Below are 13,513 nucleotides of genomic sequence, written 5' to 3' on the forward strand. Positions count from 1 at the left end.
TTGAGCACTAGAAATGAGCTTACTATCCCTCCATACACAAAATTATTTTTTCCCATTCTTTCTTGCTCACCTTCTTACACAGACACACAGACACAGACACAGACACAGACACACACACACACACACACACTTCACCATCTCCACTTTCTTGATTTCAGCATATTAAATGTGGGTAGGGGGAATCATTTGCTGTTGCCACTTTAAAACATTTGGAATTTGAAATCAAATCACTCAGAGATATGTGAGAAGATCTACCTCTTGCCCCTCCCAACGTAGCAGTTCCTTCCTCTAATGCTGCAAAACCAAAAGAAAATGAGCATCAGCCAGAAGTCAGCTATCACTCTCTCATCCAGATGATGTCAGCCCAGTTAGCACTAGCTTTTTGAGGGAATTGCTTTTTACCAACACTCAAATTGCTCTCTGGAGTTGCTGCTACAGAGAAAAAAATGCCCCTCAAAAACTGACTATTTAATATCTTTCACTGTGAGGAAGCTGGCTATATTTGGCTTGCATTAGTAACAGCACTGTAAGGCTTCCAATAACTCCCACCCTCATCATGTTCTGTTACCTGCTCCTTTAAAGGAATATGTTTGCTGAAGCCTAACCAACTCCAATCAAGAGCTTGTTCTCATTGTCTTTAGGTGCACATAAAACTGTATTGATTATTTTGCAGTATTAAATCACTCCATGTATATGTCTCTTTCTGTCTATCTCTCTCTTTGTATGTGTATAAGATATAAGTGAACCACACAAACACCCTTTAAAATTAAGTAAACAGTCTTCTAGCAGCTGGGTTGGTTCTGCCCACTTCCATACTCTAGGAGCAGGAATAGGGCTGCATCTTACCAGTTGTAGTAAAGCCCTGGGTGAATGTAGTATTGCCAAATGAACCTTTTTTGGGGAAGAGCCTCCCAGGGTATCACTTTCCAAGAGTACAGACATTACCACAAGTTGCACATCACTGAGTTGTTACGTGCCATCAAGCCTCTTAAGAACTATGACAACCCTATGAACCAGTGACTTCAGATAGTTCTTTAATTAACTGTGCTGCTCTGATCCATGCTGGGTTTTCCTCTTTTCCTAAAGCTTCAGTTTCTGCTAGGTTACTGTCTTTTCTACTGATTCTTATCTTCTGTTGTTATATCCAAAATATGATAGCCTTAGTTCAGTCATGTTAGCTTCTTTTGAAAGTTCAGTCTTTGTGTTCCTAGCAGTTCATGGTATCTATGAAGCTCTCCCCTAATGCTACATTTTGAATGAATCAAATTGATTTGTTTGAAATATGGTGCTACAAGAAGGCTTTGCATATATCCTGGACTGCCAGAAAGATGGTCCTAGATCAAATCCAACCTGAACTATCTCTGGAGGCAAAAATGTTGAAACTGAGGCTATACTACATTGGGTGCATCGTGAGAAGGCAGAATTCTCTGGAAAAGACAACAGTGCTGGGAAAATTGGAAGGCAGCAGAAAAAGAGGAACACCAAGTATGATATGGGCTGACTCCCTAAATAAAGCCACAAGCATGAGTGTACAAAAGCTTTCTTCATTGTCCAGTTTCCACAATCGCACACAGCAATTAGGAATATGGTATAATTTGCCTTGGTCTCCAGTAACAATTCAGGATCTTTTTAAATTTCTTCTTAGGTACCCTTCCAAGTCTTAATCTTCGGGTTTATTCCTTAAAATGCCCATTTGGATTTATGACTGAACCAAGGACTGAAACCCTTCTGCTTTATTACTTGTGCAAAAGGCAAATGGCTTAACATTCAGTCATTACTAGCTAGCAATTAATAAATTGCCATTGAGATTCTCAGAGGTGCCCACTGACTTGATTACCAGATTAATTGCCAGGTGGAAGGCATTGAAATTTAAGCCATCCTCATGTATAACAAAGCAATACGATTCCAGCCAAGATGTAGAAAATATTTAACAACTTTGATTTAATTGTTGTTAAAGTTCAATTTATACAAATTGTCTATAGTTACTATTTTCTTATTGTTTTTCTATAATTCTGCTTTTGTATGTTCTTTTTCAATCTTTCTCTGTACAGATTTCAAGTGACTATCCTTTATTCCAGTGTTTACTCTGCAAATAGTGCTTTCCAAAATAAGTCTGGGGCAATCCAAATATGTTAAACTAAAAGCCAGATTATTGTTACCAATACTATCTGAAGTGCACCGAGTTGGAGAAGGCTCAGATAATGTGTCCTCAAACAGGGCTGGACAAATCTGAAGATTCTGAGGGCTAGTTTTCTGCCCCAAGAGAGGCTGTACCATCCCCCCAAATAAGCAAAGAGTACAACAACTCCCAACACAGTTCCACCTCTTTTTTCATGTTTATGGGGTTTTGTTGGGTCGGGCTTTTGCTAGGGATGGGATTTACACTCACTTATTGCAAAACCACCACTCCTAGAGGCTTCCAGGGAAATTACTTTTGCAGACCCTCTGCTTTAGCAGTCTCTGAAGGATTTGAGGTTGTAGATATCATCAGAGAATTCAGTTTAAGTATGGAAAATAATTAACAGCTGTGACCCAGTATTTGCTGTAGTTTTAATGCTGAGGATGGACAAACACAGAAATATTATATATTTTGTTGCATGAAAAATCCCCCCAAGGATTTGAGGTAGTAGATTTAATCAGAGAATTCAGTTTCAGCAGTGAATTCAGGGATGCTTTGCAGGGATGCTTTCTTCTTCACCTCTGGTGAAACTTGCATCTAGGAAAGGTATATCCAAGGTGGAGAAGTCACTTTTGATACTATAGGCATAGTTTAGTGGTATGGGAAAACTTTGGACTCTTAGGCATGATTCTGCCTTCACAAATATAAAGGGCCAAGCCAGTAATGCAGAAACTAAAATCTAAACCTCTTAGAAAAAGGGAAAACTACTTTTAAATGCTTCATCTAGCTCACTGGCTCTCTGAGGTCTCAGGCTGTCAAAGTCATTCACATCCTCAGCTTCATGATTCTTTCAGTTAGATGTGCCAGTAGCCTGGAACCTAATACACACAAAGCATGTACTCTGCCATTGAGTTATGGTCTTTCTTCTAGAAAGTTTCCCCATGTTAGTTAAAATAGCATTGTGAGTCAAGTTTAAGGATGATTCCTGCCAGTTCTCTTACTTGTTCAAAGTTACAGCTATCCTGCAGGAAACATACGTTCCCTTACAAGAGTTTTTAGAGAGGCAAATGCATCTTATCTCAATTGGTTGATTTCCAGAAGCATCAGTGAACACATTTAAGCATCTGCCAGAGTGCTCCTGCAGGGATACATCCTTAACGATGGGTTTAATGAACTTAAAAGGATTATTTAGTAACGGCACAAATAGAGGATTAGGTCATGAATCTGCCTTGGTGAGTAACAAATCTCATCCCCAAAGTGAGCAGACAGAAACTGTAACAGGAAATAATTCTGTTGTTCAATAAATCATTACGTGAGGTTCTTTAGAGGAGGCTTATGTCAACTGCTTCCACGCTGTTCTATATGTAATCTATATTTTTTCAAGCCAATACTTTATTGATTACACCAAGTGCTAGGAAACGCAGTTATCCCAATTGCATCTTCTTCCCATTCCATGTTTTTGTCCATCCCTTGAAATAGCAGGAATAAAAGCTTTTTTACTTCTTCTTCTGCCTGATATTGTATGGTGTATTGTGTAGATGATGTGAAATGTATCGAGGAGAGAGTCCTTTCAGCCATCCCATAACTTTGAAGCTTCCTCCTGAAACAAGCCTACTTCAGCCCAAAAAATTTTCATGGTGTGTGTTTGTGTCGCTTTTGTCTTTTTATTTATTTATTTATAGCAATATTTCGAGTAGTCGATAAATTTAATATGCTTTTTGTCATTGGTTCTTATGGCAGTCCTTCATTGTGCAAAATGAATTCACCCTGTTAGTTTACTTTCTCCACAGAATATTAAAAGCATCACCATATCTTATGACTGCATTATGCTATTGACCCTCATCCAATGGGAGGATCTACTTTTTGCTGGCAGGCAGATGGTGTCCATGAAACCTGGAACACTCAAGTTCTGCCCTGGCTTCTGTAGGTGATGTAAGACTTTTGTTTATAGTATCAGGATACATTTTGCATCTTAAGATTGTTCTTCCCATCGCAGACATAAGGTATTGCACTCTCACTGTTACACTTTTAAATCCCAATGTTCATAAAAGAGCAGAAAGGCTTGCTTTCTGCTATTTCAGAGATAAGGCATGAAATGAAGGGCTCTGGGAAGAAAACATTCAGTTCAGTAGATGTCAGTGTATTTGTCAATAAAGCAGAAGCAGATTCAACATTAGATATGAAAAAATGCAGTTACTCCTTGTCAGGGTCCTTTCCTTTCTAGAACAGAGTCAGCTATGAGTGTTTATTTCCTATAATCCATTAGTATAAGAAGAAATTAAGAGATAAGCCAGCATTTATTAGCAAATTACAGGACCCAAGTTCATTCTTGACTGACAGTTGAGAAAGTTATCTGTTTGTATTAGCATGTTTCGTAAGTGCACCTTTCTTACTATAATCTAAAAGACAAACATATGTGGAAAAATCATTGCGTTTTGCCTGGTCCTGCCATATGAAAACAGCTTCTATATCAATCAATGAATCTTATTATTGTACTGCTGTGCAGGTAGGAGAGCACAACCTTCTTTTAACAGTGCACATCTCACTATTTTATTCCTTTGATGTAACAATTGTAATTCTGCAAACACTATCCTCGAAGAAAGGCGGGATTTTCACTAAGGTGGTAAACTCTGCTTGAGCCATTCTAAATAAGCTGCAGAAGAAGGCTCGGAAAGAGTTCTAGACTAGCCTTCTCTCCGCCAATGATATTTTACTGTGTACATTTTTTTTCTTATGATATACAGGAAGAGCTTGATATAAACTTTTTTTAATACTAGGTCAGTCTAGTAACTTTTAACCCAACAAAGGCTCAAGGTCATTAGGAAAGTGACTTAATTAGGTCCTAACATTTACTCACAACTTTAGCAGATTTAATCGTTTTAGTTGATCTGTTCTGCCAGGGCTGTAGGTAGCAATAAAGTCGTAGAAAGAATCAGGGAGAAGGGGAGTGAGAGCTAATTATGGCAGTAGCAGCAGCAGCAGATGAGGAAAGATTTATTTCCTTTAAATTGCTTGGCTAAAGCATGAAACTGACACTGCTGAATTGGAGTAACCAATCCCAGAAACTGACACTCCTGTTAACTCAGCATGAGGGGTGTTTGTGAGTGTGAGAGAGAAGACACATGGAAGAGAATACTCTTCATCATTACAGAGATGAAGAGAGGAAGACAAGGGTAAGCAGAGTAATGTAAGAATATATTTTTTTATTAACCCCTTTTCAGTCCAAACAAATGATCAGCACTGTTTGAAGGTTTTAGAAGAGGTAGCTGCATTAATCTGTAATAGCATATCAGGAGAGGTAGCTGCATTAATCTGTAATAGCATATCAGGCAAAAATTTAAAAACAAAAAAAATTAAAATGAAGTAGACAGAATATGGCACCTTGAAGGCTAACTGCTATATTTTAGTGTCAGCTTTCATGGACAAGTCCACTTCCTCAGAAAGTACAGTATTTGAAGGGTGAGTGAACAGCATACATATTGCTAGAAATGGAAATGCAGATCAATGCAGATCACTGCCCTTAGCCACCAGGTAAATTGTGGGATTTGTAGTCCAAGGCATTTAGCAAGTATCAGGTTGAAGAGGCCAATTTAAATTACAAAAAGTACATATTTGAAGAAGCAAACAACAAGATGTTGCTGGAGAAGTGATGCCAACCACAGTCACACGTGCCATTTTCTTCTAGGAGTTCCTTTATAATTAACTAATAACTTACTGGATATGAGGTACAGTTCAACCACATAACCTCTGACCTCTGCTCATAAGTGATACTGACCAATCTCCATATTTTCCACCTCAGTGAAAAGTAGATGTGTATTGAGAAAATACAGATCATCTTCCAGCTCCCAACCTCAAATTTTTTTTGATAACGATACTTAATTTGGCTTCTGTAACGCTGTATATGAGAACAACTTATATTAAAATAAGGTTAAAATAATGAAATCTTGATCCACATTTTTTGATGATGTACTCCGTGGATAAACTCTTACTCCTTCCATCATACTCTGCAATCAACTGAGTAATAAGGAGGGGCGCAAACCTCCTAATTGTTTCTCTGTCTTCCATTTCTGCTGCTTCTCTCTCTCTGTCTCTCTCTCTCACATACACGCACGCACGCACACATATTTCAGAAAAGTCACTGTACTTCCATCTGCTCTTGCATGATAACAAGGACAATAGAGAACCAAAGCTCTATTTCCACTATTTGTCATTAACAGCTACCATAATGGTATTCATACTGATTCTTGTGTAGGTGAACAAAACTCTTTGTTTTCAGTAAAGGAGGAGTGCAGGCCTGGTCCCTTAAATATCAATGGTGCAAAGGCATAATGTGTATTTCTCTTTAGGTACCATAGTATATGTTGGTGTAGTCAACAAAAGTAATTGAAATCCCATTTTTTCTTATCCTTACAAATGGCTGACTGGTGATGCAGTTCAGAGTATGGAAATTAATTGATGTTGTATTCTGCTAACGGGCAAGTGTCTCCCTTCTGTTTTCCCCTCCCTTAAAATCTGAGTCATAAGCAGTGTCTAACAACTGGAGAATAAATGCATGCTCTCATCCAAGATTCAACTTCAGGCAGTGCACTACAGATCTCTAGCTCTAGTTATTCCTACAAAGAAACAAGATCTTTCTTGGCCTTTAGGAAAACACTTCTAATCTCTTGCTCTCTCTCCTGCAGGAACAAAAAAGGGGGAAATGTACCAGACTATCCTGCTGATTGAGGGGGGGGGATGGTTGCTTTGACTTCTTGCTCACCTTTCTTTTCTAGTTCAGTGCACCAGATGCCTTGACCCAGCCATCAGTTCATACTGCGATAACGTTTCTCTGCTGCCTTTAGCTCTTTTCTGGAAAGCAAGAGGTGCTTCATAATAGAAGACTGTGTACTGTTCACCAGGACTGCTTCTTCTGTGTTGAGTGGTGATGGGACATGTATGGTCAATAGTGAGCTGTGAGTGTATGATAGGTGGGGTTAAAGTAACCTGAATGGTCAGAACAGAGTTTGCCACTTGACTTGAAATCTGAAATTTGTTGGGGATTTAAGTCTGTTGAGTGTGAGTGCCTCAGTTCTTGTCTATACTTAGCCAGGAGTGGGGCTGCCTACCAACATCTCCTTGGCCCTTAGTGTGTTTAGGATATTTTGCTCCCTATCTTTAAGGTTATGTACATCTTCATAAGAAAGAGAAACTGAATCAACTGTTCTATGGCAGGAATGGCAAATTTGTGTGCGTGTGCGTGTGTGGTTGTGTGCTTGTGCAGTGAGTAGTCCTGGCCAGTCTCAGCCATCATGTCTTGTTGTTTCAGTGCTGTGCAGACACATGCACCTTGGCCTGTTTTTACTCTCTGTGTTTTTCCTTGTCTTTTTTTATTCCCGTCTCATCTTCATCGCACAATGTCATCAAACAAAACAAACTTTCATCTCTCAGATCAGCGAGAAGGTTGGTCCTTTTCACTTCTTATCCATCTACAGTATGCCACCTCTGATGGGACTTTTCGAATAGGGGATGGAGAGCCATCCCTGCAAAGGGAGGGTCTGATGGCCCCTGGCTCCCTGCCAGGCAATGCCCAGCAGGCTAATGGAATCTGCTCCCTATTTGCTATGACCTTGCTGACAGCATTGACCACACTGCTTGCATGCTTCTTGCTGCTTGATGTTTGAAAACCAAAAAAAACCTATCTGCATGCAGCCCACCAAGAATATTTCTGTTTGAGGCAAGAACAGAGTGCATGTATTTCTAGAGTAAGAGAGTTGATGTTAGATAGATGATTTTACCTTAGTCCTTTCTTTTGTTAAACTCCAATGTGGTATTTTTGTTGTGAGACACAAAAGTATTGACTTAAAGCTTAGATCAAGTACAGAGGGTGTTCTGTCACAGCCTAAGCTGTTTCAAAGTAGAGAGTTGGGAATGGTGGATAGAAGCAAATGCTAGAAACATGGTTGCCTTTTAAAACTTTTGATTAATTTCTGGGTTTGTGTGTGAAAATGGCTTCATTCAATACCTCTTATGGCATTGTGCTTGTAATAGATCTAAAATGGAATTTGGAAAATCAGAGCTTACACATGCTGGGTTATTTTGTCCAAAGGCATATAATCTGTACAACTGAAATCTGAAGCAATATTCTTTCCTGGACAGTGATTCAGCAAGGACAAGAATTGTGCTAGGGAGAGGAAGGCAGGAAGGAGCTCCTCTGACCTAATTTTCTTACTCTTATTGGAAGTGCTAGGGTTTTCAGTAAAAGATTTATGGTCATCAGATTCCATGGCAGATATATACAACTCTAGTTCCCCTCAGATATGATTTCAGTCGGAAAACAGAAAATTCTAGAATTCTGATAAACATTGTAAATAAGGAAAAATTCTTTCTGGGCTTAGCAGTGCACAACCTGAATTAATTTCCACATGTACTCCCTGTTCTCGTGGTTAGGCATGGAATTTTCATACATCTTGGACTCTAGCCTCCCTCCACCACCACCCCACCTCCTGAATTCATCAGGAACACTTCCAGAGAAAATTCTTGAGACTTTAGCCAAGGTGTCTTCACAGGGGAATTCAGTTAAATACAGATGGAGAATGAAGGGTCTGACAAGCATTATCTGCATGTGGTGAAGAAAGTGGCTGGAATGGACTAAAGCCTGTGGAAGTCCAAATGATTAGGGGACTGGTAGTCTCTCTGCCCATCAGCCTCTGGAAAGAATACCTCTTTAAAAAAACACCCAAAACTATCAGGCCTTTAATCCTTTGCAGCTCCAACAGACCTTAGCCTGTTCCAGCCACTTTGCTTCTTCCTCACATGGAGATAATGGCTGCTGTAGGCTTCATTCTACACCTGTATTTAAATGAAAACTCCTGTGAGGAATCTCTTGGCTAAAGCCCCCAGAATTCTACATATTTCCTTGTGAATTCTTGGGATTGAAGTCCAAGAAGTACAATAACCCTATGTTTACTCACAGTAGCATCTCTATTGTGAGAGAAGTAAAACTTAATCACTTCAAATGCCCACAAATATGCTAATGTTGTAGAGCATAGGAGATAACATTGGGATACAAGGCATGCCCCAATGGAATTAATAGATGTAATTAATGTACAGTTCACACTTCCTACTATTTCATACTGCCCAACACCTGTCCTTGTCTACCTATATTGATCATAGATTGATGGTTAGTAATTTCTGTGTGTCATGTTCTTCACAATCTGCACAAAGAGATATCTCCCTTTTAAACCTCTTTCTCTGTTCTGTTTGGTTTAGGCCAACGGTAAACTCAGAGCTTGGAAAAATTACTTTTTTAAGCTATAACTCTCAGAATCCTTCAGCCAATATGACCAGTTTTCCAGTCCCCTACTAAAATGCACAAAGCCTAAGAATTGTCTGTTTGGACATACCCTTAAACTAAAGCCTCTCAAGCTACTACACAACTATACTTCATTAGACTGTAATTAGAGCATGTTTAATGAGCTGCTATTACAGTTGTCCCAGAGCAATAGCTTTTGTTCTCATTATCCTTTTCCAAATATGCTCCTCTTTGACAGCAGTAGAGTGAGAAAATTTCCTTTTGTCCAGTCTTAAACTGAAGCTTGTTGAGGGCAACATTCCATGCAATCCTGGCAGGGATCAAGGCTGAAAATGGTGAAAAGCCACACAGATTTCCTGTGCCTGGTGCTATGCTGTACAAGGTCATAAGAAATTAAATTCCTTATTCCAATGGGACCCTCAAGCATTTATCTGCAGCAGCAGTCTTGTCTGATATAAGGATACTAATGGCTGCTGTACATGTCATATTTTCCTGGCTAGGATATGGCAAAAATGACTCTGCATAGGAAAATCATGCTAGTTTTAATTTATCCAGTACACGTGTCTTGAAACCATTCCAGCTTTCAATTTTGCACACATGTGACAGAACAAACTGTCTTCATATGAAAAGATATACCACAATACAGGCGTATTCTAGCACCTTTGTAGAAAAACATGCCACAAATAAAACAGCCCTTGGCAAGGGAAACGAGGGTGGTGTTTACCCAGCTCACCACAAATGCCTGGAGCACAAATGTTTAATGGGAATAGATGCAGAAAGTACTAAATATTCCAGTTGGATATGTTCAGGATTTATAATTTGTTTGGTAGTGATAATTACATCTTAAACATTTTTCCAGCTTTACTTACAACTCTTTACTGTTCACCCATGCATTTAATTATTGTTCTGTGATTGCTACCAGGTTATTTATTAAAGAGTTATCTTATCTTGATACAGCAACTCTCCCCTCCCCCACCCCCTTTTAACGCTGTGTTATTTTCTGTAGTGAATGAATGCAAATTTCAGAACAGCACATCTCCTTCTCTCTTGCCTTGCTATTAGTGTGCCACCAGGCCAGACTGTGATGAATCTTTGGCATTCCACTGCTGTAATAATAGATCCTCCTTTATATGGGGTTGTCAGCACAAATAATTAGTGCTAAAAGTTATAACCGAAATATAATCCAAAAATGGATAGGCCCTGTTTTGGAAATTGTCTATAAAACGTTAGCATTCAGGAGTGCCTCAGGAACATAACTAGTGCAGCATTGTTTGAGTAGGAGATTAGACCCTAAATGCATTTTTCCTATTCTTTGTCTTTTTCCTCTTGCCGATAGTTTGGTCAATAAATTGTGAGGCCCCAGGAGCCCCTTTCCATCACATAAACTTGTTTAAGGAAGAGAAAGGGATGGGAAAAATTACCTGGATCTCACTAATACTGTTTCCGGTTTGTGCCATCTCTGCCTCCCGGAAGCAAATGGGATAAGGTCAGTGGAGCAAGCTAGAGCAGTGTGCACTAGACCATTCAAGATAAAGGAGCAATCAGTCTCCTGGCACCAGTGTATTAGTCCAGTCTTCCCACTAAACCAAGACCATGATCCAGGTAATATAGTTGGTACAAGAAGGTGAGAGGAGAGCTCATTGAAGAATGAGATGTCTTTGTGCATGGAAAGGCAGTTTGTTGTAAATGAAGGGGGGCAACAAATTTACATGGACTGTTCTTCAAAATCAAGAAATATTGCACTCATTATTCAGTGAAATAATCCATCTGTTAAAAATCAGAATTTGTGTCATGAGATATCTGTTTTAATTATAATTACTTTGACTTTGCTAGGGCAATCCTGATTTTTTGTCATATCCGAGAAGGTCAAAAGCCAAGTCAGATCTTTAAGTTTGGAACTTCAGTCAACCAGCAGAATCCTGAAACAACACAGACCGAGAACCCTAGCATGGGGCATACATATGTTAAAGAGATGATGGGTAGTTTAGATGTGGAGAGCTGATCCTCTGGAAACAACAGCTACAGTCAGTAGATCTGGGGCAATAGTATCAATCCACATTAATATAGTACAAAATGGATCCAGTTGACCATTAAGGGGAAGAACTAAAAAATGCCCTGTAGTAGGAGAATCTTTGTTTACACTTTATTTTAGACAAATATTGACAGGCTGGTGGCCTTAAATTTCAGTTTGAACCTGCCACTTTATATGTTCTGTCTCTTCCAATAAGTGGATTTTCTTAGCCTTGTTGCATTAATTTGAAATTATTTTATATAATTTTGCTTTATAACTCCCCATTTAAGCAGTTGCCCAGGGCCTGACATTTCCAAGTTGGAAGCAGAGATAGGGTGGAGAGCTTTTAGTGAGATGACATCAGTGTTTGATGAAAATTCAGAAGCAGTTGCTCTGATATAAGAGAAGTAGGGTGATTGATTCATGCTCATTTTTTTCTGGATGCAAGGAAGGTGCACGCTAATGCATGCTAAATTATTAACACATTTCCACCTTCCTTTGCTGCATTGCCTTGTGTCTTACCTCACTGCCTGCAAACTTAGAGCTTGTCTCTGCTGGTGTGGTTTTCCTACCTCCACTGCTGTGAGATGGCTCAGGATATCTTACTTTCCACCTTAAGTGCCAAATTATGGCCCAGTGTGCATGCTCACTTCTCAGTGAAGAAACATGTTAGACTATTTGTCTTTTGTAAGCTATGCATGGTGCCATGCCCTAGGATGAATGGCAACGAACGTCACGCTTGGTAATCTGCTAAAATAAACTCTAGACATGATTTTCCCCAGACATTTACAGTTCCCATGCACCTCTAAGGCTGTTCACTTCTGCTGTATCTAAAAAGAGCTTTACTCTCCGCATTTTAACTGGCAGATTCTGATTAAAAAGCATGGTGAAGAGGAAGCATTTTTAAGGGGGGGAAATATCAGAATGTTTGGGATGCGTCTGCAACAGTGTGATAACTCGCTCTGTAAATTGCGAGAGAATCTCTTCAGATTCCTTCATTTGGCAGGAGTGAAACTGCCTTAAATTATTTATAATCTATTATAGCAGGGAAGGACAAAGACAAGATTCTGATGGAAGCTAGACTCCTTCATACATGTCAGTGCTGTGTAAATGCCCCTCACCAGCACTGCTTTTCCACAGCATTCCAATACTGATTGACAGTCGTGGTCCACATTGTACTGGACATGGAACATTAAGATGCTGAGCTGGAATCTACCTCATTCATAACCTTTCCACACCCTCTTGCTGGATTATAATCCAGCCATTTCAGCAGCATCTTTTAACCCACCCTTCCCTCTTTTATGTGGGACAAAGTGGCGCTGCAAGTTAACCGCAGAGTCCTCTGTGCTGCAAGGTCGGAAGACCAGCAGTCATAAGATCGAATTAATGTGACGGAGTGAGCTCCTGTCACTTGTCCCAGCTCCTGCTAGTCTAGCAGTTTGAAAGCATGTAAAAATGCGAGTAAGTAATAGGTACCACCTTGGTGGGAAGGTAACGGCATTCCATGTCTAGTCACGCTGGCCACGGAAACTGTCATTGGACAAACACTGGCTCTATGGCTTGGAAATGGGGATGAGCACCATGCCCTAGAGTCGGACATGACTGGACTAAATGTCAAGGGGAACCTTTACCTTTAATCTTCCCTCTTTTATTAGCATGCTAATGTCTCAATGTGTGGGCCAGTAGCAGAGTATAAAATGGAAACGAAGGTGCATCTTAAATCCCATTGATGTCCTGACCCTGTTTCCCTTGCACATTAACACCTATTGAGAGATTTATTTTGAATTGCTGTACTTCTGAGTATTTGCAACCAGATTGACTGAGAAAAACTATGAAGGCAATGCCAGAGAGAGCAACAGAGCCTGAAATCAACAATCATTAAGCCCCCCGTGCATACCAGTCCTCCCAAACCTTCAGCACAGGAAACTCTTTTCTTCCCTTCTGAGCAGAAGACGCAAATTCTGTTGCTCATACTATGCAATGATCAGTCCAGGACCCTTCTAGACAGGGCAAAGATCACTCCTTCTTTTCGCTTGTTTTGTCATGAAGGAGCATGGGCTTTACGAGCTTTTTCACCCATACTTCTCGTTGA

At 39.8% G+C, this 13,513-nt stretch overlaps 1 protein-coding gene and 1 long non-coding RNA gene across 22 annotated transcripts in view; both read left to right on the forward strand.

Moving 5' to 3' along the window:
• The window catches only part of PTPRF (protein tyrosine phosphatase receptor type F), a 653,187-nt gene that overhangs the window by 544,120 nt on the left and 95,554 nt on the right, over positions 1-13,513 (forward strand). The window lies entirely within an intron of this gene.
• Positions 3,910-6,127, forward strand: LOC144589028 (uncharacterized). Its single transcript, XR_013544865.1, has 2 exons — positions 3,910-5,381; positions 5,418-6,127. It is a non-coding gene; the product is annotated as an uncharacterized LOC144589028 (long non-coding RNA).

Source organism: Pogona vitticeps, chromosome 4 (assembly GCF_051106095.1).
Source record: "Pogona vitticeps strain Pit_001003342236 chromosome 4, PviZW2.1, whole genome shotgun sequence".
In the NCBI taxonomy this organism is placed as follows: Eukaryota; Metazoa; Chordata; class Lepidosauria; order Squamata; family Agamidae; genus Pogona; species Pogona vitticeps.